General features: G+C 46.3%; 1 long non-coding RNA gene across 1 annotated transcript; it reads left to right on the forward strand.

Moving 5' to 3' along the window:
* Nucleotides 1–664: 664 nt before the first annotated feature.
* LOC118143200 (uncharacterized) lies at nt 665–26,708 on the forward strand. Its single transcript, XR_004727437.3, has 2 exons — nt 665–823; nt 26,516–26,708. It is a non-coding gene; the product is annotated as an uncharacterized LOC118143200 (long non-coding RNA).
* The last annotated feature ends 121 nt before the right edge of the window (nt 26,709–26,829 follow it).

Genomic DNA, 26,829 nt, shown 5'->3' on the forward strand with positions numbered 1-26,829 from the left:
GGGAGGAGGAGGAACCCCTGGCTAGGATCCTCTGAGAACACCCACACCATCAATGTGAGGACAGATGGCACAGACAGGCCCCTCGTGTCTATAACTTCCATCTCCTGCCCTTTGGAAAGACAGATGAACTGCTTCGATGAATGAACCAGGAAATGTTCACGCCAAGTTCCCCTGAATATAAGCAAGGAGAAATCAGTACAAACTGTAAATGTCAATAAACCATTTGCCAATGGATTCGTGAATCAATAAATGCTAGGAATCCAGGGAAGGAGAGCCCTTCTGAGATGCAGCATACACTTTCTAGTTGAATAAGGGGAGATGGAGGTTTGATTTCACCGTTCAGACCCTCACTCAGCACAATGGATTGCCTTTCACCCAACATTCTTCTCTTCTTCCCCTCATCTTCCCACTGGGATGGAAAGAATCCTCCACTCTGCAGCTGGGTACTGGTGTAGACTGAGGATTGAGCATCTAGCTAAATTTAAGCTCTGGGCTGTCGGCCATGCACTGAGCAATGCTGTTCAATTAGCAGGTCTTTCCTTTGTAAACCATGTGGTTGACTGCACAGTTTGTTTGAGTCCCTGCCATCAAAATAATTTTTATATGGGCAGTCACTGCTCAGTGTTCTGCAAGTCATTTCCCTTGCTTGAGACCATACAAGGTTAGAGTTTTTGTCTACTTCTTTCAAGGTTCAGCTAACTTGTTGCTACAGGTTTTCACGACAATTCAAAGGAACCCAGAGTTCTGAGGTTCTCAGGAGAAGAAATGTGGATAAATCAAACCCCTGGCTGACGTGCAGAAGAGACGAACAGGGAGAATCTTGGTGAGTTTACCCAGGTGGGCTTTACAACAGACTTTGCTCCAAAATCCTATCAGGCCAAGCCCTGGTATTTTAAACAGACAGAAAGTTGGCCGAAAGCCTCCCTGAATGACTGTGCTGCTGATGTCATTTTACACCTGCCACAACCATCTATCTTCTGAGGGTGCAAAAACAAGTCTGAGATCGCTTTGAAGATAAGCACGTTCAGGGCATGCTGACTTGCAAGCAGAGAGAGGGAGAGACAGAGAAAGGAGTGTGTGTGTGTGTGTGTGTGTGTGTGATCACAGTGCCACAGTGGTGGGGCAGGGTGTGTGGAAACCCAAGGAGAAAACGACACCCAGAAAAGTTGCCTGGGTGGGGGCGGGTGAATTTCGAACATCGCTCTAGCAGTGTTGTTTCTACCACCTGTATCTGTCTCTCTTCTCCTTCCCTTCTGGGGCCCCTTCACCAAAACAAATGCCCAAATGTGGGCACTGGCAGGGTGGAATAGGTTATTACTGGTCAAACATCAGAGCTGAAGTTACTGCAGAGATAGCCAGGGTGACACAGACCTGACCTTGGGGATCTCTTTAGGGAAGGGCCCCATCCCCTCCTTTATGCAGTCGGGAATGTAATACTTTTGAAGATTACTGGAAAAGGGGTTTTGTTCTGAAAGCAGAAGACATACATTCAGCTGGCAAAAAGCCTCCACTCTTGAACTGATAGGAAGAAGTTATGAAAATATCGGGAAAAACAGCTGTCAGGCAATTTCACAGCTAGACTTTTCAGCCTACCTTTTCCTCCTGCAAGAGGCAAGTTCTAGCAGCCTTCACACTTGTCTTGCATCGTAAATGCCCAAATTGCCATTGTTATCGATTCTCCAAGCTCCTGGCAGGTCTCAGGGGTCCAGGGAAACGTGAAAGGGAGCAGAGACTGGGGATTGCTTCCAACATCCCTAGAGCATCAGGTGGGGTGAGACCATGAGGCCCAGCTGCAACTCAGCTCTTCACAGCTTGCTTTCTGCTGATGTCACTGAGCTTGTTAGCAGCCCCTCACCTGGACTGGAGGCAGAATTAAGAATTAGCGGTCACAGGGCCGGACACAGTGGCTCAAGCCTGTAATCCCAGCACTTTGGGAGGCCGAGGTGGGCTGATCACGAGGTCAGGAATTCGAGACCATACGTGGCCAACATGGTGAAACCCTGTTTCTACTAAAAACACAAAAATTAGCTGGATATGGTGGCACATTATGTAATTATAGCTACTTGAGAGGCTGAGACATGAGAATGGCTTGAAGCCGGGAGGCGGAGGTTGCAGTGAGCTGTGATTGCCCCATTGTACTCCAGCCTGGGTGACAGAGACCCCCATCTCAAAAAAGAAATAATAAATAAGTAAAAGAATTAGTGAGCATAGGTGCATCCAACCACTTGCCTTCCAGGGCTGCAAGACTGTACCCCATAGCAGTAGAGCTGAGAGCCCTTAGCTCTGTAAACATGGGTGGCAGGGCCTTGGCAGAAGGGTATCAGACGTGGGCTCAGTGGATCTCACCCTCTGGTGCCAAGGTGCAGTTTTCTGTCTTCCGGGCCTGCTCCACCATAGGCAGTTTCTTTTTGCAACCAGCTCCATGTCTCCATCTTCCTGTCTCCTTCCCTTCCCCTCCTCCTTCCTCCTTCCCTCTGTGTACCTGGGATCTTTCCAGCTGGCACCATCTCTGCCTCCCAGGCCACCGACTCAATCAACTCACCTAGCACCAGGCCCTGCTCCTGACACTGGAGACAGGATGGAAACAGGGCAAAGGGATCCTGCACTTCCACAGATGTGGGATGTTGGGGCAGATTGCTCGTAAGGAGGCAAAGAGGCAGATACATTAGCTTCAGGAGGTGGGTAGCACAGTAAAGATGAAATGGAGAAATGAGACAGAAAGTGATGGTGGAGAGGGATTCATTGTTGTAGTCACTCTCGTCAACAAGGCATTTCTTTTTTCTTTTTTTATCGAGACAGCCTCATTCTGTCACCCAGGCTGGAGTGCAGTGGCATGACCTTGGCTCACTGCAACCTCCACCTCCCTGGTTCAAGCAATTTCCCCGCCTCAGCCTCCGGAGTAGCTAGGACTACAGGCATATGCCACTACAGCTAGCTATTTTTGTTTTGTATTTTTAGTAGAGACAGGGTTTCACCATGTTGGCCAGACTGGTCTCGAACTCCTGACCTCAGGCAATCTGCCCGCCTCAGCTTCCCAAAGTGCTGGGATTACAGGTGTGAGCCACTGAGCCCGGCCAAGGTATTTCTTTTGTAACTTCAGACTTGAATATTGAAAACAAGGTGGCCGTGTGAAGATGTGGGAGAAGGTGTGGCAAGTGCAGAGGTCTGAGGCAGCAGACAGCTTGGGGTATTTGAGACAGGAAGAAGGCTGGAGCTTAGTGGCTGGAGCTCAGTCAGCCTAGGGCACAGTGGTAGAAGATTCATTGGAAAAGTTGCAATGTGTAGGAAAGGGTTTGGGTTGGGTTTGGTTTGAATGGAAGACATTGGGGAGGTTCAAGAAGATGAATGGTGAGCTATTGTTTGTGTCTGAGAAAACATCTGAGGCAGACATGGTGGTTCATGCCTGCCATCCCAGGACTTTGGGAGGCCAAGATGAGTGGACAGCTTGAGGCCAGCAGTTCGAGACCCGACCAGCCTGTGCAACCAAGAGACCCTATTTCTACAACAAATATTTAAAAATTAGCAGGTCATGGCAGCAAGCACCTGTAGTTTACACTACTGCACTCCAGCCCGGGTGACACAGCAGACCCCACGTCTCAAAAAGGAAAGAAAAAGGCCAGGTACAGTGGCTTACACTTTAATCCCAGCACTTTGGGAGGTCCGGCCTGGGCAACAGAGCAAGACTCCGTCTCAAAAAAAAAAAAGAAGAAAAAAGCAGGCATCTGTCTGTATAGTGGACTAAGAATTGAAGAGAGGGTGGGATGGTAGCTGGGAAGTCAGCTGGGAGGCTTTGCAGGGGATGAGAGTGGCTTAGACCATTAGCATAGCAGAAGGTGGGGAGAGTAGGGGTCAGACCCAGTTTAGCCTTGAGAATCACATCGGATGTGGGATGAAGATAACGAAGCTAAATTTCCTTCCTTTCCCTCCCTCCACCCCCGCTCACTTCCCCTTCCTTTCTCCCTTCTCTTCCCCCATGTCTCCCTCCCCCTCCCCTTTCTCTCCTCTTTCTTCTCCTTCTTCTTCCTCACAATGCTATGGTGCCATATACCGACAGCAGATACAGGGTAGGGAAAAAAGAAAATCAAAAGAAGTATTTTCGCCAGAGCTATAGCCTCTACCCACCTTCCTGAAAATTAGAGAAGGCACTCCCTGTAGAAAAAGGCACCTTTTCCACAGTGTGGATAAAGCCCCACATGAGAGCTTATGGCTTTGCAAAGCTAACATCGGGCTAGATCTCAGCCCGTCTTCCTTCCATGGATGGCTGCCATTAGGCATTGCACAGGCTGGGCAACAGGACACGGTGCCCCTGGTCTGGGTGATAGTAAGTCTGAGATGCCTATTCAGTGTCCACATGAGGATGTTAATTAGATAGCCGAGGATATGGGTCTGGATGTCAGGGAGAAATGGGGCTACAGGTATAAATTTAGGAATCCTAACAGCGTGCCATGTTTAACATCAGGGGACTGGATGAGGTGCTCTTTTTTTTGTTTTGAGACTGAGTTTCACTCTTGTTACCCAGGCTGGAGTACAATGGCGCAATCTCAGCTCACCACAACCTCCGCCTCCTGGGTTCAGGCAATTCTCCTGCCTCAGCCTCCTGAGTAGCTGGGATTACAGGCACGCGCCACTGTGCCCAGCTAATTTTTTGTATTTTTAGTAGAGACGGGGTTTCACCATGTTGACCAGGATGTTCTCGATCTCTTGACCTCGTGATCCACCCGCCTTAGCCTCCCAACGTGCTCTTTATATGAGGATGAGGAAACTTGGGGGGCTGAGAATGAAGCTTGGGACACTTTGCTATTTAGCAAGTAGAAGGAGGTAGAAAATGCTACAGAGACCCAGAATGAGCTGTTGCTGAAATAGGAGGATAACCTGGAAAGTAACAACCTAGAAACCTGTGGAGAAAATGTGTTAAGCGGTAGAGATCGGCTCCGCGGGATGTTGGTGAAAGCTGGAATAAGATGAGGATGCGCAGAGCTTTTGGCAAGACAGAGATGCTGGGGCGCAGGGTGCTGGAAACGGACGGGGCGGTTGAGCAGAGTGGGCTGGGGAGAGAGAAGGAAAACAGAGGCAGCTGTTTTCAGACGTTGGGATCAAAAGGGTAAGAGAGAAAAGGAGGAGGTGGATCTGGGTTGGCTCTTTAAGGACAGGCGATCTTGAAAAAGATAGAGCTTCTTATACGCCAAAATGATCCAGTAGGAGAGGAGAGAGGGTCACGGGCCAGGAGGCTGGTGGGAAGGGCGTGGCTCTCCACCCTTGCCTCTGGCAGAGCAAGGTTATAGGTTGAGAGTGGGAAGCGTGAGGTGTGAGAGGAGAAGAGAAAGGATGACTTAGCAACCTACAGAGGGGGAAGTGAAGTGTACGATTGCGGGGGCTGTTGCGGACTCCCTGCGGATCTGCAGCCACTGCAAGTGGCGTGTGTCCCCAACCACCTGCAGCGTCAGGCACGGGGCTGGCCCAACTAGAAAGGAGGCCGAGAAGACCAGGGACTGCACGGAGCATGCAGGGAAATCATTAGAGCAAAGGGCACAGACTCTTAAATAAAACAAAACAAAAAAACGGGGTGGGGGAAGTCTGCAGTAAACATGCCGGAGTATAATTATGATTTTGAGGCAAACAAAACCTTTCTTAACTGAGTCAAAGTGGGAGGAAGTATTAAGAGAGCTATTCAACGAGACTAAATATACGTATGCATGTGCACACACACCAAAGGTACTGCAAGGTATATGTATATGCACACACACGCCAAAGATGCTACTGTAAGGGAAACTGCAAGCACTTATTTTATAAATGACTTCTCAGAGCACTTACTAAGTTCAAGCCCTGTAGTAAAAAAGTTATAAACATTATTTTGATGTAATCCTCCGTACAGTACTTTACTATAGGTACAAGATATGAACTTTAAAGTTCACGTTTTTAACTACGTGATAATGCTTCTTCCAACTCGGAAAGAATATTTACAACATTTATGGCAATATTAAAAGACTGAATATGCAGGGATTATAGAAAGCTCCTATAAATCAATAAGAAAAAGAAGAACCTAACAGAATTTGTAATGAGCAATCTGGCGATATTTGAGGTCATCTCCTTCTACACGATAATTCCTCTTTAAAATGTATTTAATGGAAATGAAACATGCAAAGATATATATTCAAAGGTTTTGTAATCACATTCTTTATTATAGAAAAATGAAAACTGTCCAAATGTCTACCAATAAGGCACCGGTGACAAATTCTGTAAACAACCCAATTCAAAATGTTAACAATATTGAGACTGCTATGTGTCTGAACGTGTCCCCCGAAACTCATATATTGAAACGTAATGGCCCATAGAGTATTAAGAGGTGGTGCCTTTAGGAGGTATGAGAGCTCTGTCCTCAGGATGGGATTAGTCACTTACAAATGGCTGGAGAGAACCAGATAGGGCCCCTTTGCCTTTCTGTGCTTTTCACCAGGTGAGAACACACGGCATTAAAGGTGCCATCTTGGAAGCGGAGAGCAACCCTAGCCAGACACGAAACCTACTGGCCATTGATCTTGGACTTCCCAACCTCCAGAACCATGATAAATACATTTTTATTATTTACAAATTACACAGTTCAGGCATTTTGTTATAGAAGCACAAATGGACTAAAATGTAAGAAGCAAAAGAATTGACTTTGAAAAAGTCTACAATATGTTGTTTAGAGAATAAAATAAGTTAGCTAAGTATGTAGACTATTTAGCCTCTATAATATACACATATATGTATATAAAAATTATAGGATAATATACACAAAACTTACTGTTGGGGGGCTTTTACTTTTATTTTCTATGTGCCATTATTTAAGTTATTTTACACTGAATATACTTTATTTTTATGTCACAAAATAAATAAAAATGTAAAATAAAATTTTGTGTAATTCAGAGACCTTCTGCCTCAGCCTTCCAAGTAGCTAGGACTATGAGCATATACCACCATACTTAGCTACTTTTTTATTTTTTGTAGAGATGGGGTTTTGCTCCATTGCCCAGGATAATCTCAAACTCCTGGCCTCAAATGATGCTCCCACCTTGGCCTCCCAAAGCACGGGGATTACAGGTGTGAGTCATCGTGCCTGGCCCATAGGTATTCTTTATCCTGCAGAGTCCCCAGCATAACATCAAGTATAGAGTGAACAACAAACAGCACTTCACTGATTGAGAAGTTGCTTCAACCGTGCTTGCTAACATACCTGCTTTCAACTGCTCATTTGTTTAACAACACTGGTTCTGCGCCTGCTTTACCTGTTAATTAGGAGAGCTTAAGACACCTGAGTGCTCAAGATAAATTAGTGGAATGGTTCACAGCTGAACTCTGAGCATCTTGAGGTCTATATTTGAGTCATGTATTTCCTTGGCCCTTAGCATAGAAGTCATGTTGTACAGTCCCTGACAATAAATATTGGATGAATAGATGAATGAACTAATGAATAAGTATCCATATGTCCTTCAAAACATTTGTGTTTGCTGAAATGTTTTACATCCCAAACCATCACTATGTTAGACCCTTCTATCCAAGTGTGACCAGCAGCAATGGTTTCATGCCAGAGCTCCTTAGAAAGGCAGAATCTTGGCCAGGGGCGATGGTTCATGCCTGTAATCCTATCACTTTGGGAGGCCAAGGCAGGTGGATCATGAGGTCAGGAGTTTGAGACCAGCCTGACTAACACGGTGAAACCTCGTCTCTACTAAAAATATAAAAATTCAGGTGGGTGTGGTGGTGCACCTGTAATCCCAGCTACTCAGGAGACTGAGGCAGGAGAATTGTTTGAATCTGGGAGGCAGAGGTGGCAGTGAGCGAAGATTGTGCCACTGCGCTCCAGCCTGGGTGACAGAGCAACTTTGTTTCAAAAGAAAAGAAAGGCAGGATCTTGTTATCACTGTACCCATGTCACCCTCAGCCCCAACTGCTGATTCAGATAGGTACTTGTCTGTGACTCCCAGGAATTCTTATGCCTGGGAAAGTGTGAGAAGCACTGCTTCAGAGGGATAATACTTGGCTGCAGTTTTTTTTTTTTGAGATGAAGTCTCACTTTGTCGCCCAGGCTGGAGTGCAGTGGTGCGATCTCAGTTCACTGCAACCTCTACCTCCCGGGTTCGAGCAATTCTCCTGCTTCAGCCTCCCGAGTAGCTGGGATTACAGGCACACACCACCACGCCCGGCTAATTTTTGTATTTTTTAATAGAGATGGGGTTTCACCATGTTGGCCAGGGTGGTCTTGAATTCCTAACCTCAAGTGATCTTCCCTCCTCCGCCTCCCAAAGTGCTGGCATTATAGACGTGAGCTACTGTGCCCAGCTTTTTTTAAACTTCTGGGTTTAGTGTTTTTTTCTACCTCTTTGGTACCTAATTACAGGATTTCGAGGTTTTTCTTGAGAATGGACCGGAAAAGGATGTTCTGAGCAACAGCAAACTATTGCCAGCAAGGAGAGATTTTTCAGAGGGTTTTTTTTTTTTTTTTTTTAAAAAGGATAAAATGTCTGACTATTCACGTTGTGACTTGTCCTCCATTTTTCACCTTTTGCTTTGCCTGGATTCAGCGTCTCATGGGATGGTCCAGATAGAATGCAAGAAGGCCCCCTCTTTTGGCTGTTAACCCTTCATACACTGCACCTGTAGCAAGGCTGCGTGGTCCTGAGAAGCTGCCTGGCTGGGGGTGTTTTCCATCTGGGAAGTAGCTCAGAGCCCACTTCAGCTTCCATGGACAAAGAAGGCTGCCGTCTTGCTCTCCTCTATTCTGGCTGCACTCCTAGAGTCCCATGAAATCAGTCATTGCCTGCCAGCTCTTCACAGACAGGCCGGGGCAGGCTCTGCAGGGTGTCCAGGATCATGATTGAGGGGCCCTGGCAGGGAGGAGTGGAAAATAAGGCCTCGATTCCAAGCCCGAGTCATGCTTGTAAGCTCCTTGACGCTTTCCAACGGAGCGCAAATGCACGCTGCCCTCGGCCAGGGTTCTGAGCCTGGCCAACCCTCCTGGGCAGGGCCTAGGGTAGTGTCTCCCTGGGGTGGTGCCCCCAATGCCCACAGGGAGGAAGGGCCACAGTGAATCATAGGGGTGCAACAGCTCTGTCACTTGAAGGGCCCTGGGAGAAGTTCTGCTCTCCTTGTCTTTCTACCCCCTACTTCTGCAGTCCTCATCCCATCTAGTCTGAAGCAGGCCAAGCTGGGCTATGGTGCATGTGTCTTGAGCTGCAGAAACTTGACTCTGTAACTGGGATGGACAGTGCTGTCAGGATAAAGCTTCCAAGGATACAGCCTCTCCACCACATTAAATGTATCCAACAGACCTCTGCTAGTCTGTCTGAAATAACAGAAGTAAATATTGTAGGACAGCAAAATATGCCTTTCTTTATCCTTCTAGGTTCCCTGGCTGGGCTATGAATTCAATTGACATAAGGCAGATGAACAGGAAAAAAGTATAGCTAATTATGCATGAGGGTCCGGCAAACCAGGAGCCTCCAAGAAGGGTCAGACGATTGAAGCTTTTATTTAGCATCCTGAGCGACTGAAAGGAATAGGAGCTTGGGGCTTCTTGGGGGTGTTGGTGATGCAATCTTCACTCTCCTCTCTTGGGATCTGAGTTCACCTTCTCTGGTTGGTAAGATTCCCTGAGGGGATTCATGACATTCGAGGTCCTTTTGGAGGATTTGTCTCTTGGAAGATAAGGGGAGCTCAGGGAACTGTCTGCTGGCATCTGCTGTTCCCCAAGAGCCCTCAGTTCAAAGTACTCAGCATACCAAAGCAGCATGGTTTGGGTGGCATTTCCTGAACTCCTTTGGTGTCATCCAGTTTTAATTATATCCAAGGTTGCTGGATAGAGCTGGATTTGATGAAGAGGTAAAATACTATTGCAACAAATGAAAAGTTTCTGGAGGTTCAGAGGTGCATCCTAAATGAATCATATGCAAGTTCTAGCTTGCTGTCTCTCTTTCTTTCTCTCCTTTTCCCTCCCTCCCTCCTTCCCTCTCTTTCTTTCTTTCTCTTTCTTTCTTCTCTCTCCTCCTCCCTCCCTCCCTTCCTTTTTCTCCACCTTCCTTTCTCTCTCTCTTTCTTCTTTCTCTGTCTTTCTTTATCTTCTTTTCTTTTTTATTCTTTTGCTCTGTGGCCTAGGCTGGAGTGCAGTGGCATGATCTCAACTCACTGCAACCTCTGCCTCCTGGTTTCCAGCAATTCTCCTGCCTCAGCCTCCCTGCCTGGGACTACAGGCACGTGCCACCACACCTGGCTAACTTTTGTATTTTTAGTAGAAATAGGGTTTCACCATGTTGGCCAGGCTGGTCTTGAACTCCTCACCTCAAGTGATCTGCCTGCCACAGCCTCCCAAAGTGCTGGGATTACAGGCATGAACCACCGCACTCAGCCTCTAGCTGCTTTCTTTAAGAAAGGGTCCTACAAAGTGTGGACACATCATTCCAGGTCCAGACCAAGATAGATTAACGGGCCCAGAAGCTACTGACTTGAGCTGCTAAATATTTTAACTTGCTACCTGTCACTCATCCACCTGCTGGCAGAACCTTGACAATTGGTAAAAACTGAACTCGATAGTTCTCTGAAGGGCAAAGTAAAGATTATTCTGCCCCTCACTGTTAAGAAGGCATTTCTGGCCAGAAGCAGTAAGCATCATCTCTCTTTACTTTGGAAGCAGAAGCAAGGTGCTTCTTTTTGCAACCTCTGGACAAAGGAAAGAGGCCTGTATGCTGGCAGGGACATGGGCTTAGGGGACAGGGACAGCCAAGTGGGCATTTTAATGCTGCACCTGCAAGCTGTGGGATTGGGCGAGGAAGTTATCCTTTCTGAGTCCCAGCCTCTGTAGTTGTAAAATGGAAATAGCAAAGTCTACTGCAAAAGTTTGTTGATTTCACACGGGAACATCTGAAAAGCTCCTAATTCTGTGCCTGCTGTGCTGTTGCATACTGGGAAATATTCTCTCTTTATTGGCATCAAAGATTCCCTATGGAGATGTGCGAGAGAGAAAGGGGGGCTTCACAATGACTTATTTTTTGAGGCAAGTTCTCACTCCAGGCTGGAATAGAATGGCCCAATTTCAGCTCACTGCAATGTCTGCCTCCCGGGTTCAGGTGATTCTTGTGCCTCAGCTTCCCAGTAGCTGGGATTACAGGTGCCTGCTCCCAGCTAATTCTTTTTTGTATTTTTTGGTAGAGATGGAGTTTCACCACGTTGGCCAGGCTGATCTTGAACTCCTGACCTCAAGTGATCCGCCCACCTCAGCCTCCCACAGTGCTAAGATTACAGGTGTGAGCCACGATGCCCTGCCCTTCACAGTGACTTATTTATTTTAACCTGCCTAACTGTCTTCCCAACCGCCCAAGTGCCTCAAGCCAAGTAATCAGACACACTTTCCCAACTCTTTATCCAGCTTTGTGAAAATCGTGGCTATGAGCACCAACCTTTCTAATGGAATTAGGTCTTTTCAGAAGTGTGAATTCTCCCAGGAGAAGAATGCTGACTTCCCAGCACCAGATAGGGATGCATGTCTGGGATGTTCTTTTCTAATCCCTGGAAATGCCTGACTTCCTGAGAAGACTGAGCAGGGCTGGTGATGAGATGCTGACGGATGAGAGGGGAGATAGGAAAAGACAGCAAGACAGAAAAAGGAGGCACAGGCATTGGAAAATTGGCATGGCTTTGCTCTCTGATGTTACACCATTTATTTGGTGGATGATAAACCTGATACATTTATAGTGAAATCTCTTCCCATACTGGTCATTATATTTTATAAAGATTTTCTAAATGATCTCAGTAGAAATCCCAGTTTTACAAGGAGCCGAATTTTCACCACACGATGCTATCTTAAAAAACATCTGTCCACAGATATTCCTGGACATCAACTTTCTTCTTCTTTTTTTTTCTTTTGAGATGGAGTCTTGCTCTGTTGCCCAGGCTGGAGTGCAGTGGCATGATCTTGGCTGATCTGGCTCACTGCAACCTCTACCTCCCAGGTTCAAGCCATTTTCCTGCCTCAGCCTTCCGAGTACCTGGGACTATAGACATGTGCCACCGTGCCCGACTAATTTTTTGTATGTTTAGTAGAGATGGCATTTCACCGTGTTAGCCAGGATGGTCTCGATCTCCTGACCTCGTGATCCACCTGCCTCGGCCTCCCAAAGTGCTGGGATTACAGGCGTGAGTCACCACACTCGGCGACATCAACTTTCAAAACCACCATTTCTCTTTCTTATATCATAGAAATATTTAGAAGAATTTTTAGAAACAATTTTTTTAGAAATCTGCAAATCATAAAAATTTATCAAATATTTAAGCTACTCAAAAGGAGTTGAGAATAATAGAATGAATACACCCATCTAGCTGTTAACTAGTTTAATTTTATAGGGCTAAAACCAATAAATGTAAAAATATTTTTCAGACTGGGAGAGGTGGTTTACGCTAATAATCCCAACACTTTGGGAGGCCGAAGTGGGCGGATCACTTGAGTCCAGACTAGTGGGTGACATAAGGAGACCCCATTTCTACAAAAAGTTTAAAAGTTGCCAGGTGTGGTGGCACACACACCTGCAGTCCCAGCTAGTCAGGAGGCTGAGGTGGGAAGATCGCTTAGGTGGAGGCTGTAGTGAGCCAGGATCAATCACTCCCCTGCACTCCAGCCTGGGCAGCAGAGTGAGACCCTGTCTCAAAAAAAAAAAAATTCTTAGAAGGCATATTGATGAAATAACAATACATAAAAAGGAAAGTAAGAGAATCCTGAACACAGACATCAGGTGGTAGTTATGGTGAGTGGAGAAGCAAGGAAAGAAGAAAGGATCACAGAGCTAGAGGAATTGTCCAGGTTTTAGCCTTCTTTGAGGGTATCATGAATCAAAATCTATTAGAAATTCTGCCTTCGACATTCTATGAAGGCTTCCTCTAAAAGACTTAAAGCCCAGGTTAGAGAAAATTCTAGAGCTCTTCACAAATCACAGGTCTAAGAAAAGACAATGAGGTCAGGCGCGGTGGCTCACACCTGTAATCCCAGCACTTTGGGGGGCCGAGGCAGGCAGATCATCTGAGGTCAGGAGTTCAAGACCAGCCTAGGCAACATGGCAAAACCCTGTCTTTACTAAAAGTACAAAAATTAGCCAGGGGCTGTGGCACACGCCTGTAATCACAGCTCCTCAGGAGGCTGAGGCATGAGAGTTGCTTGAACCCAGGAGGCAGAGATTGCAGTGAGATGAGACTGTATCACTGCACTCCAGCCAGGGCAAGAGAGCAAGACTTTGTCTCAAAAAAAAAAAAAAAAAAAAATAGGACAATGAACTTTTTGGACAATATACTTCTTTGAGTGAGTATGCAATCTAGAGTCACAAAGCCAGTTTTTGGGGTGACACTTTATTCAGTGAATATGCAATTTAGATTCCCAAATCAATAGGCCAGTCTTGGGCCTGACTAGATGTAGCAGAACACCCCAGATTTTCTGTACCATGGTTTAGGGACACAAAACCAGGAAACTCTTAACCATGCCTATTCTATTGGGCTGACCGAAGAAGAGTTAAACAAATCAAACCAAAAGCATAAAATAGAGCCCATGTGAGCGGCGCACGGCACACATGGAACTTTATATTGTAAATCGTTTCCTCGTCTTTTCAAAGGAAAGGAATTTCTATAAAGTGATTGTATGTGCTACACATCTGGTATCAGAGATATTCAAGATTGCTATAAAATGATTATTTATAACTCCGTAGCTACTCTTGTTTACTACAGAGATTACATCATCATCCCATATTGTCACATTAAATCAGCATTTTCCCCACTTTTACTGCATTTGTTATCAAGCCTGTGTCTCAGGCAAAACTGCCTTAGAGAGAACAGCCTAGAAGGTAATAAATAAGATACACTTCTAATCTGCCCCTAGACTCAAAGGTTTATTCCAGCTGAGTCCACGTGTGACCCAGAGGAGCCCCTCTGTCCGTTCCCTTAGGCTTTCTTACCTCTTGGAATACCTTTCATGGAGGAGTAGTGCAATATCATCTTAGATACAGAGCTTTATGGGAGCACAAAGTCCTCTATGGAGCTAAGGCAATGAGAAGATACTGGACCAGGCATTGGGTAGTGCTGATGGAGTGGGCAGGTTTTGTCCCTGTGGTCATTCAGCATCCACTCCTTCTTTGGTAATTGTATCCCAGTTTGGGGGAAGGAGGAGAGAATTACTCCTCTCTTATGAGATGAGTTTGGTGGAGATTGTTACTCAAGGCTCTATGCCTTTCTCTGGTTAAGGGATATTTACTTGACATAAGCAAGACCAAGTGAGCTCTTCCTAACCCAGGAGCCTCTCTGGGATTTGAGTCACAATCCCTCCTTGTGTGGGGTAAGACAAAAAACGGAGTGATGAAAAGACAGGAAGTCATCAGAGTTCATTCATTCAAGTGGCCGTACTTGGATAGACTGTCCCCAGATCCTAAACCCTAAGAAAACACCTGGTTCCTGTCCATTGTAAGCCTGGTTCTAAAATCCTATGAGCCCCTCAAACTCTGTCAATAAATTCCCCTTGTGACTTTGTGCTTAACTGAGCTAGACTCTCTATTATTTACCATCAAAGAACTTGAAGCCTATCCTGGGGCTGCCAGCCCATAGCTGAGTGGTCTCGAACAACTCACTTCGCTCTACGATAAACAGGACACAACCTGTCCTATGGAGTCGAATCACACAAATTGGCAAATGTGAAATCCCCAATCTGGAGAGCAATATGGATTGAGTTTACGCTGCTTTACACACTCTCCAGAGGCTCCATCAATTTCAACTGCAGAATGAATATGGACGGGTACCATTAGCTCCTGCCTGTGTATGTTCAACTCTCTCCTGTTGGAAAAATCAATGAATCAGTAATAATATTGTCCCCTCTTTCCTGTAAAGGAAATCTGAGGTGAATCCGAGGTTGCCATGTAAATTTCCTCATATTGTTGCTTTTCTCCCCACCTCCCGCCCCCAGACCTTTGTAAAAATGATGGGCTGTGATCTGTGTCCTAGAAGCAGGAAGCCTGTCAGACCCGACTCTGCTGAGTCCTTCATCTCCCAGAAGCTCCAGGAAGCAACAAAAAAAGGGGAATCTACTACCATCACCCCATCCAAACCCCGCTCAGGGAATTTTCCAGGGCCAGGCTGCCTTGGGGAGGCTATGTAAGGACTGGAGAAATGTGTGTTCTCATGCAAACAAACCCCAGAACAAAACAAGAGATGCTGCCTTTGGACTGGACTTTGTCCAGCCTAGAGTCACAGTGCCTATCAAGAGCCCCTCTGGAATACTTGTACCTGGCTCTTCACTAGGGTTAAGTCCTTGTTCTTGTTTTTTAAACAATTATTTAATCAACAAAGCACTCTATAAATTCTAGTTGAAGGGCAGATGCAAAGACAGTGTTCCAGTTGCTAATGTTATGTGAGAAAGCAGCCCAGAAGGTTGTGGTTGAAACAACTATCTTAGGATGCCGGCTGATTGGGGCTGGGGAATTTGGAAGGGCCAAAGCAAGGGTGACATGTGCCTGCTCCATGGTTCTTGGATAAATCAAGGGCTGGGGGATGAGAGTGGAGGAAGGAGGTTTATGCATATGATTATGCACCGGCCAGGAACAGGGGCGGCTGGAGGGACAAGCTTAAACTGGAAGAGTCCCGAGGGGCAGCCCTTGGGGGAGGCGGTGCTCACTGCCTGCCTTACAGACCCTGTCCCTACCATCATCCTGACTTTCTTTCCACTATATGTTATTGGTGGGAGCAATCCCAAACTGTCCCAGATTCAAGGTGGGGGTGTAGACCTCACCTTCCACAGTGGGGTTAGTATCAAGGTACTGTGGGCCACATTTAAAATCATGACAGGCTAGTGACTGGCTTTCTGGGATATTTATGGGTGATGGCAGGAGGAGAGTCTTGGAGAAGCACAGATTCAGTCATTCTAAGTGTTCACAATACAGCTCTCAGATGACTGCTCTTTGGGAGGCCAGGCGCAGTGGCTCACGCTTGTAATCCCAGCACTTTGGGAGGCCAAAGCAGATAGATTACCTGAGGTCAGGAGTTTGAGACCAGCCTGGCCAAAATGGTGAAACCCCATCTCTACTAAAAATATAAAAATTAGCTGAGTGTGGTGGTAAACACCTGTAATCCCAGCTACTTGGGAGGCTGAGGCCGGAGAATTGCTTGAACTTAGGAGATGGAGGTTGCAGTGATTGCCGCCACTGCATTCCAGCCTGGATGACAGAGTGAGACTCCGTCTCAAAAACAAAAAACAAAACAGAAGCAAAGACTGCTCTCTGTTTCCTTGCAGCCGACCAGGGCAGAATGCAGCATTCTCAGGACTGCGATGCTATGTCACCCTTACTTTGCTGGGCTTGATAAGTATCACAACCTAAAGAGGGATGCCATTCTGTGCTCTCCAATGCCTGGGGGAGCCCCAGTGGGAAGGGACCCAGATGGTGCTAGGCCTGGGCCAAAAGTGAAATGGGGGAGGACCGGTTCTTTCCCTCCTTTGTCCCTAAACTCCCCACTCCCTACTGCTGTCTAACTGAGGACCCTCAGAAAGACCTAACTTTTTACACTGATATTTCCCAGAGGCCTAATTGTGCAACAAGAAATAAAAACACAATTAAAGAACTGAGGTCCAGCAGGAAATTTATGTTACATAAATAAGACCTGAAGTGCATAGGAGAGCACCCCAGCCCCCAGCCTTGCTAGTATTGAAGCACACAGCTCTGGGATCCTCTGATTTGGTGGATAACCCTTGTGAACAATAGTTCTCTGAAAAGGGATTTTAAAAAAAGAGACTTTATTCCTGTAAACAGTTTGTAAACTAGGGAAATGCAGCCTTCAGTGTAAAATAAAGGTTCTTTCTAGATAACAAAGGAGAAGCTGGGCTTTTTAGAGATAGTTCCTGCTCATGTTCCCACTCAGGTCCACTTATGCAAATAAAGGACTCAAACTTGCTTAATCTGATTGGTTGATGCTTGCTGAGTTCTAATTTGTTGATGCAGGTCTTAGTCTATTGGTTGGTTCAGGCAACATAAACAGGAACAGGAAGCAATGAAAGTCCATGGGTTTTCTGGGAACTCTAAATACATATGTGCCTTCTAGTCAGCAAGCAGCAACTTGGCTCTAAATTGAACTTAGGTCCTGTTAGCCAGAATGTGAACCTTGAGAGAGCCGGTCTTTCAAGGTTCACACTTGTCATGTGGGCTGCAGAGATTCCTCATTCACCCACTGACAGACACTTGGGTCGCTTCCACCTTTTGGGTGTTGTGGATAACTCTAACACTGCTACAAACCTGGGTGTACAAAAGGCTAATTCTCCTCGAACATGCTGTATGTAGCTGGAGGAAAAATGCCAAAAGCTGTGTTTTGACAAACAGTAAAGTCAAAACTGGAAAAATAGATCAAAGCGTGATGTCTCCCCACAGCCCCTCTTACTGGGCTTAAGGGGAAGGGGAAGCTCAGAAGGCAAGTGCCTTAGCACTCCAACTTTTTCCAAAGAAACCCTCTTTCTCATATCCAACCTTAAACCTTTGATTGGCATAGAGCTAAGGGTTGCAAAACATCTTCCCTTCCCCGCTTTGCAAGTCTGTGTGGATAGCTGCATATTATCTCCAAAGGTGGCCACCATCATTTCCTTCTCTCCCTATATGAGATTTTCTTCTCTCTTGGCTCCATTTATCAAGAAGTAGGGGCTTTTTCTGCCCTTCCTCTTTGAACTTGGGCTGGCCTTGTGATTTGCCTTGACCAGCTGGAACTGGAGGAAGTGATGCTGTGCTGGTGCCTAGCCTGAGCTTTGAGAGGCCTGGCATCTTCAGCTCTCTCTCAGGGGAGAATGCAGCAGGCACGTAAGAAGGCTGATCATTCAGACCACCATATTATGAGGACGCCCAAGCTAGCCACGTGGAAAGAACACACAAAGGAGTGCTGAGGAACCAAATCGACAGAAGCATTCCCAGCCATATGACCCAGTCAAGCCACCTTAGCTGGTTCCCTGCTGTGGCGTTCCAGGTGAAGTCCCAGACTGTAGTCACAGAGGTGAGCCTCTGTGCCCTGTACAAATTTCTGAGCCAAAGAATTTTGAAGAAATGAAAGAGCTGTTTTATGCTGTGAAATTTTGGTGCATCCTGTTTCGCAGCAATGGATAACCTAAAGCGGTGGTCTAGCACTTCATTTTGGAATGTGGGAATATTTGCTTTACTGTTTTATTCTTAGCCTTTTGAAACCTCAGCAGAAAATGAGACAACTCAAATCCCATTTTAACATCCTGTTACATACATTTCAAGATCGTCTGTGAAAATGCAGATGTGATGCTTTGTTAACGTTCAGTGACCTGTCGTTAAAGATACTCATTGGGCAGAAGCTTCTAAAAGCAGAATCTTTATAATCAGCAACAGGCTGGCTCCTGACATTTCAGGGCCTGAGGCAAGAGTACAAACAGAGACCTACATACCATATGTCTAGATACTTAAAGGCTGTAAATCAAGCTAACAACCTATTAAATAAAATACTCTGTAGCTTGCTGCTTTGAAAAAAATGCTGTCATGATGACCTTGAAGTCCAAGTTCAGATTTAGAATTCTCGACGGTCTGGAATTCCGCAGTGGAATATGCGGTGCGGGGCAAGCTGGCCCTGGCTGCAGGCCTTCGTTCCACAGCTCACCCCTCTGTCCTCTCATTCCTTCCATGCTGCCGGGGACTCATTCTCGCCCACGTGGACATCCCAGCACATGCATCCAAACTCCACTCACTTGCCCATGCAGGGGAGTGATCCAGAAAGAGGACAGCTATGTCCCCTTAGTTCTGGGGATGGCTTGTCCCCAGGGGGAGGCACAAAACTGGATAAGAGTCAGAGTTTATTTCCCTGAAGTGAGGGGCTGTAATAGAGTTTAGCAAACTGCAAAGTCTGATAGAACTGTCCCTTACTTCAGACAATAGTTGCAAGTTTGGGGGTCCCCAGGACCAAAGAATTCAATAATTCTTTTTTTTTTTTTTTTTTTGAGACAGAGTTTCGCTCCTGTTAGGCTGGAGCACAATGGCGCAATCTCGGCTCACCGCAACCTCCGCCTCCTGGGTTCAGGCAATTCTCCTGCCTCAGCTTCCTGAGTTGCTGGGATTGCAGGCACGCCCCACCATGCCCAGCTAATTTTTTGTATTTTTAGTAGAGATGGGGTTTCACCATGTTGACCAGGATGGTCTCGATCTCTTGACCTTGTGATCCACCTGCCTCGGCCTCCCAAAGTGCTGGGATTACAGGCTTGGGCCACCGTGCCCGGCCTCAATAATTCTTTAGAATGGCTCACAGAACCCAAGAAAGCACTATACATAGCATGAGAGGGTGTGTGTGTGTGTGTGTGTTTTAACAGCTGAAAGTTACACAAGAAAACCAATCAAGGAAGGAGACAGACAGGACAAAGTCCAATTGGAATCCAAAGGAAGAAGATACTTTGGTTCTCCTCCCATGCATTTATGATCAGTGTATTAGTCCATTCTCACACTGCTATAGAGGAGTACCTGAGACTGGGTAACTTACACAGAAAAGAGGTTTAATTAGCTCACAGCTCTGCAGGCTGTACAGGAAGCATGATGCTGGCATCTACTTGGCTTCTGAGGCCTCAGGAAACTTACAGTCACAGCAGAAGGTAAAGAAGGAGCCAGCACTTCACATGGCCAGAGCAGGAGGAAGAGAGGGGAGGGAAGATGCCATACACTTTTAAACAACCAGATCTCATCGAATGCACTCACTCACTATTGCCACAACAACACCAAGGAGCGTGGTGTTAAACTGTGAGAAACCACCCCACGATCCAATCACCTCCCACCGGGCCTCACCGTCAACCCTTGGAATTATAATTTGACATGAATTGTAACTGGGCAGACCCACACAGTATCAGATGGCATTGCCTCCTCCTGGCCATGACAATGTACATATGGTACAGCCACCTGGGGATGCTCACCCGAGCCTTGGCTTTCCACAGTTTTTGCTTGGGGTCTATCACATACTGCTCATGTGGGTGACCATCAGTCTCCAGCCCCTTTTAGAGGCTTAGGCTAATAATTCTGGAGGTTGGAACTGATATGATGTGTCCCAAAAGCCCCATCATAAATCATATCATTAGACTATCCAGTGGCTAAAGCCCTCAGGCAAACAAAGACCCTCTTATTGGGCTGGACATTCCAGGGGCTTGGAGATCACCTCTCAGCAGCCAAGAACAAAGGCCAAACTTCTCTCTCAGGAAGGCTAATCCTTCACTTCCCCAGGGCCCAGCTCCTTCTGCCTAGATCTAGATTGATATTGATCAGAAATACCCTCGATGAATGACAAAAACTCAGAGGGAGTGAGACCGTAGAAGAAATGACATGGCTGCATATTGAACTCTCCAAGGAGTCTACATTTAAATAGATGGGAGAAATGAAAGGAGAGCCCCAGTCCAAGAAGAGATGCAAAAAATGGCGGTGCCTAGCAGGAAAAATATTGGAAAGGCTAGAATGAGCTAACGCTTGTGAAAAGCATCACCCCAAATGGGCTTTTTTCGTGGTGAGAGGGGCAGACAGTGTCTGGCTAGTGTGCAGTTGCGTGATTATGGCTTACTGCAGCCTCAACATCCCGGGCTCAGGTGATCCTCCGACCTCATCCTCCTGAGTAACTGGGACTACAAGCTGGGATTATAAGCACATACACTCAGCTAAATTTTTTTAATTTTGAGTTTTTTACAGATGGGGTCTTGCTGTGTTGCCTAGGCTGGTCTCAAACTCCTGGACTCAATCAATCCTCTTGAACTTGTCTCCCAAAGTGCTGGGATTGCGGAAGTAAGCCACCAGCCCTGGCCCAAAACGGACTTTTTAGCAACATTCCAAGAAGAAACACCAAGAAGGGTCTTCTCTGGGTGATGCTGTGATGCAGCAGTGTGGGAAACTGGCTCTCTTGCCTCAGAAAGCTCCATGAAGTAGAGGTATCTGGTCATTTACCCAGTTAGAAAAGCAACAAAGCTATGAGAAAATTAGAGCCAAAGAGAGCAAGAGGCTAAGGAGGGAAGGTCAAATGTTTGCAGCCCATCTGAACTTGACTGGGAATCTGCAAAGCTCTTTTGTTGAATCTTTTCAGAGTAAGACGGGGAAACGTAGAGGGGACAGAATTGGCAGGAGAGTCACATCTGGTTGTAGATCTCCATGCGCAAAAGTGTCCACCCAGAGGACCCCTCTGTTGGTTGTTTAAATTCCTTATTTTATTGCCAATTTGGATGGACTCCTCTGTTGGTGTTTAAATTTCTTATTTTATTGTCAATTTGGGTCAAGAAATTAAAGCTGTCCTTATCACTGCACAGATGACATGAAGCTCGGAAGGATCACTGATACCCTGGATAGGAGAATCGAGATTCAAGATCATAGGCTGAGTGCAGTGGCTTACACCTGGAGCCCCAGAACTTTGGGAGGCTGAGGTGGGAGGATCACTTGAGCCCAGGAGTTTGAGGCTAACCTGGACAACATAACCAGACCCCATTCCCACAAAAAAAAATTGAAAAATTTAGCCGGGTGTGGTGGCATGCAATCATAGTCCCAGCTACTTGGGAGGCTGAGGCGAGAGAATCTCTTGAGCCCAGGATTGGAGGCTGCAGTGAGCCATGATGGCACATGCCACTTCATTCCAGCCTGGGTGACAGAATGAGATCCCCATCTCAAAAAAGGAAAAAAAAGGATCTTGGCAGAACATAGCACAGCAACAAAGAGAATTTAATTGTCATTAGTGTGTGTGTACATTTGTCTATATGTCTGTGTGTGTGTGTGTGTGTATATATATATATATATATATATATACACATATGCATACATATGTAGGTTATGTATATACAAGTTTAGGTTATACATGCAACCAGGGAGACCTGGCTTAATAAGAATTCATGTGAAGAACCTTGAGGGGTTTTTAGTTAGCTTTAAGCTCTGTGTGAGCCCACAATATAGTTACTCCAAACTATAAACAGGACCTTATGCATTGAGAGCAATAAAGCCAATAAATCAATGAAAGTCCTAGCGGTTCTGCTATCGTCTGTGCTGTCAGACACCTCTGGAAGACTGTGCCTAGTGTTTTGGCTTTGTATTTTAACCATCAGGTCCAGACAGAGGTGGTCCAAGTGATGACGACTTTGGAAATGGCATCATTTAGGATTGAAAAAGCTCAGGGTTTTGAGTCTGGAAAGAGAAGGCCTGGAGGAGACTTGTGGGCTTCCCGGTAATATTTGAAAGACTGCCATGGGGAGAGGATAGTAGATTTAGCCTGTGGAACTCTGGAGTGGCAAGATTAGGGTGTATGAATGAAGACTACAGGAAGGGCTTCAACTCATTACAGAGAACTTTCCAAAATTCATGCCTTATATAGCAGTTAACTTCTCATCCCTGGAAGTGTCCACCAGGGATACTGCAGAGAAGGTTTTTGGAATCCAGGGAGATACAATATCTGAATACAATGGAGGATTCCCAATGATGGAAGCTTCAAGCACGGTGACAGGCTGCAGCGCTCATCAAACTGGACCACGAAGGCAGCTGTTGGCTGCCCCCGCAGTGATGAAGGGATGGCTCTGGTCCCAGAACTAGATCACTTTTCCCCTTTAGTCTTAAAGGTTTGTAATAAATCAGTAGCTTTGTTGCACCCGGACTGAGATTCTGGCTTTTCACGTTGGCAAAAACACTCTCTCATTTGACTGTAATGCAATTGGAATAAAATTAACTCACTTTCCACATGGTCAGGTGTACAGAAAGCCCACATCCTTGTTCCTTTTTCCTGGATTGGAATTTTTTTGTATGTTTCAAACATCTGCACTGCTCCTGGTCTCCTATTTGTGGCTGATGAGAGGCTGAGATGGCCCAGGGGCTGCCTTCTTTCACTCATCCCTCTATAAAACTCACAGCAGCTATAAAAACCAGCTATTTTTCTGGAAATTGTGCCTCTATTATTTTCCATATACAAGATGTGGCACTGCAAAGATATATCTGTGCTGACCTTGTACAAGTTCAATTTGGCTTTTTTTTTTCACTGCAAAGAGTACATTTGATGAGAATCAGATGGAGTTTGCGGTCATAAGTGGTAGTTTGCCAATCGAGTTGTACTTAAGAGATGGGAAAATAACGACAGTAGATACCTGTGCCTTCAGGCTAAGATGCTAATTATTGTGAAATGGCCGCCTTCAGAGGCAACATGACAGTATAAAATTTGCATAAACTTAAGAAAGCTCTTGGGTGTTTTCAGGCCTGCAGGGATGGATGAAATATTTCCCCAAAACTTACAAGGCTGACTTCTCTGAGAATGCGACTCATCTTTCCCTAACTGTGTAAATACATGTGTTCTGTTAGGGTTCTGGTAGACATATGCGCAGCAAATCCTCAGAGGTTAACAGAAAAATCAGTAGATTATGCTGGTGCTGATAATGCTGTTTCCAAACTCAGATGAAGACAGAGCCTGCTGCCTTCATTAGTTGACATTACCATATCAAAATGAGGCTTATGGTGTTTGGCAATATGATAAATTATGATTGCATATACTGTTATCACCCCTCCAACTTTTTTGCTCTGTTTTTTACATTTAAAAATGGCCTTTCAATGTTTTACAAATTTCTAGTAGTCTGAGAAAGAGACAACCTCATAGATGACATGTAGATTGTTTCACCAAATCAATGAACTATTGGTGGGTACCAGCAGGGAAATGTACTCTGTCTTCTCAAAAGGTCAGTCAAGAGTTTACCCCTGAGGGACTCCCTTGCCTCTACTTTGTTAAACCCTGAGATGAAGAGAGAATAAGGATAGCATGCACGTATTGCCATTGGAAGTTGCATTGTGATGTGACACCATAGAAGCTTCGGGCTCTATGAGCACAGCCCCGCCATGTGCAGACACATGCGTGTGCACGTGTGTGCATCTGTGAAGGCTAGAGAAGTGTGTAGGTGGACCGAGTGGCCGTCCTGGCAGTGAAAATTAACCAAACTCGAGGCTTTTGGGTACTCAAATTCTATGCCATCTGTATTTAGAATTAAAAAGCGACTTCAGAAATGACCTTGGTGCATGTCAGAGTCTGCTGGGGAGCTTTACAAAAACAAAAACCAGTACTGGAGCTGTAAACCAGACCATTTGAATCAGAATTTCTGGGAGCACAGTCCACGCATCTGTATTTGCTAAGCTACCAGGTAATGCCATTGTGCATTAGGATCGAAGAATTGCTGCTCTGGTCCAATCCCTTTATCTTATGTATTGAGGTCAACTAATTAACTAGGGCCACGTTGAGGTAGAATCTTCAGATGTGTCCTTTTTTTTTATTGTTATTATTTTGAGATGGAGTCTTGCTCTGTTGCTAGGCTGGAGTGCAGTGGCGCGATCTTGGCTCACTACAACCTCCAGTAGCGATCCTCCTGCCTCAACCTCCCAAGTAGCTGGGACCATAGGTGTGTACCACCATGCTCTACTTTTAGTAGAGATGAGGTTTCATCTTGTTCGCCCGGATGGTTTCAATTTCTTGACCTTGTGATCTGCCCACCCTGGCCTCCCAAAGTGCCCCAAGCGTGAGCCAGCATGCCTGGCCAGGTGTGTCCTTTTTAAATACAACTAACCCAGAAAGGGAAGAGGATAAAGTTAGTTGTTGGCGTCACCTGCCTTTCTGCTCTTCCACACTGACCTCTTCGGTCGATCCCCGCTCCCACCCTAATCTTCCAATGCTGAGCCCTCCAGGTTTCTCCTCTTCCTGTTGCCCTTTAGTGTTTAAGAAAGACCCATTTGCCATCATTGTGCCTACTCTGTGTTGACTAATTCAAGTATTTCCCTTCCCTGGATATTTAAACATGTGTTAAAGCTTATAAAGTCATGTCACCTTTCTGGGATTTCAGTCTTATCACTTGTAAATAGAGTTGGGCTTTCCAAAATACGGTTCTCACAGTGGAATCATAGGTATTAGCAAATGGGCAGAGGAGGAATTCTAACCCAAGGAAGATAACTTTTGTAACTCTTGAAATCACAGATTGACCCAGGCTGCTGCCCTTTGCTGTGATCTTGCCCAGAGATCTCTTTAGTCCGCAGCATTTTTAGGGCCTGTTCTTTGTCATTAAGGAAGCCATATTTAGGCCTTGTCCTCAGGGGTTCATGCCTTGTTAGGCCTTGTCCTTCAGGCTATTCCACCATTCCAGATGGAAGATGAAGGAGCTGTTGCCCTCCAGATAGAATGAGTTAGGAAATGACAAGGATACTGTCCTTCTGCGGCATGTGATATAAACAGCTCCCCCTGCAGGAAGAGCTCAGAAGCTGCAGCACAGGTTAGGGGGTGAGAGAATATGCGTTGAAGGTTCTTAGTGCCTAAGAAGTTCATTCAATAAATATTTATGGAAACTGCACTTGAGATATACACCCAACCCAAATGAATACAGTGCTTTCCTCAAGGACTTGACATTTTAGTGTAGGAGGCAGAGGATAAACCACAAACCTAACAGATAAAGCAGCCCTATGGAAAGTAAAGGTGCTCAGTGCTGGAGAATATGCAAAGGGAGGTCAGGAGGATGGGAATAGAGAAGATTCAGGCTCTGGGCAGAAGTCTTTCCTTGGGTTTCCTTTCCAGGTCTTGAGAAGGACAAGACACAGCCAGACAAGGACTGTGGGTCACTGGGAGGAGGGCACATTCCCAAAGGGAGTCAGTAGCGAATGGAGGAATGGAGACGGCCAGATCAGGCATTTCTTACGGGCTGGGGAGCAGAAGAAAGAGGCTCACCCCTTGCTCAGGCTGGATGACCTAATAAGGCTTCTTCCATCTTGCCTGCTTCGAGTCTGGCCTCCGAGAGGACTCCCTGTTCTCTCTGGCAGGCACAGCAGAGCCCACAGTGTTTAGGATTTCTGAGCATCACCAAGTGTTCCAGCCAAAGACCCCATGTGACCTTCCTCCAAGCATGGGTGAGGGGTGCAGGAAGAGGGGGAGAGGGCTGCAGGGGGAAGCGGGGAGGGAGGGGGAGGATACAGAGATGGGGAGGAGTGCAGGAGGGATGAGGAGAGGGATGCTGGAGGGAGAAGAAAGGTGCAAGGAGGAAGGGGAGGGGGTAGGGATGAGGGAGGGAGGGAGAAGCATGCAGGACAGAGGAGAAGAGGGCAAAAGGGAAGAGAAGGGGAGGGGGTGCGGCAGGGTCGGAGAGGGAGGGTGTAGGGAGGAAGGCGGAGCTTCCCGTTTCAGGGCTTGGCACCACACTATCAGCTGAGACAAGGCAGACAGGAGAGGGGTCAGAACAAATGCTAGGGCCCCGCTATATCTGGCCAGCTTTCCTCAAGCAGTTAAAGCTAAGGAGAAAGGTAACTGAGGAGGTGAAGAAAAGAAAAGGATACTGAAGTAGGTGTGCTCCGTGGGGACCCAAGGCATTTCTGTCGTGTTTTTGTATCAGTCACAGCACTTGCTCTTCCAAGAGCTCATCTGCCCCTGCGGCAGGGCGGGGGCCTCACGGGTGGCACCTCTTTCCGGGCTGGAGATGGACTCCTCCACCTCGACAGAGGGTGACTGGTTTGTTTCCAATTTTTTTTAGGTTCATAGCAATCTGAAGCTGGGAGGGAGCTTGGAGATGACCAGGACGCCATGGCCTCCGTGAAGGGCTGCGCTGGAGAATGCAGACCCCCGCACTGAATGAGCCCTTCCCGGCTCTAACTCACCTCTCAAGGTGTCATTTTTGCCAGATGCGTCTCTGAACCACCTCTGGTAAATAAAAGGCTGAAACAGAAGGTTTTGAGTGTGCTCTTTGTGAAGGACAGGAACGGGAGCATTCAAGAACACATTTAGAAGAAAAAATGTTCACCAAGAGGTGGGAAGTCAGGCCAACCAGGGAGAGCTTTGTCTCCTGTG

This window comes from Callithrix jacchus, chromosome 7 (assembly GCF_049354715.1).
Source record: "Callithrix jacchus isolate 240 chromosome 7, calJac240_pri, whole genome shotgun sequence".
NCBI classification, from domain to species: Eukaryota; Metazoa; Chordata; class Mammalia; order Primates; family Cebidae; genus Callithrix; species Callithrix jacchus.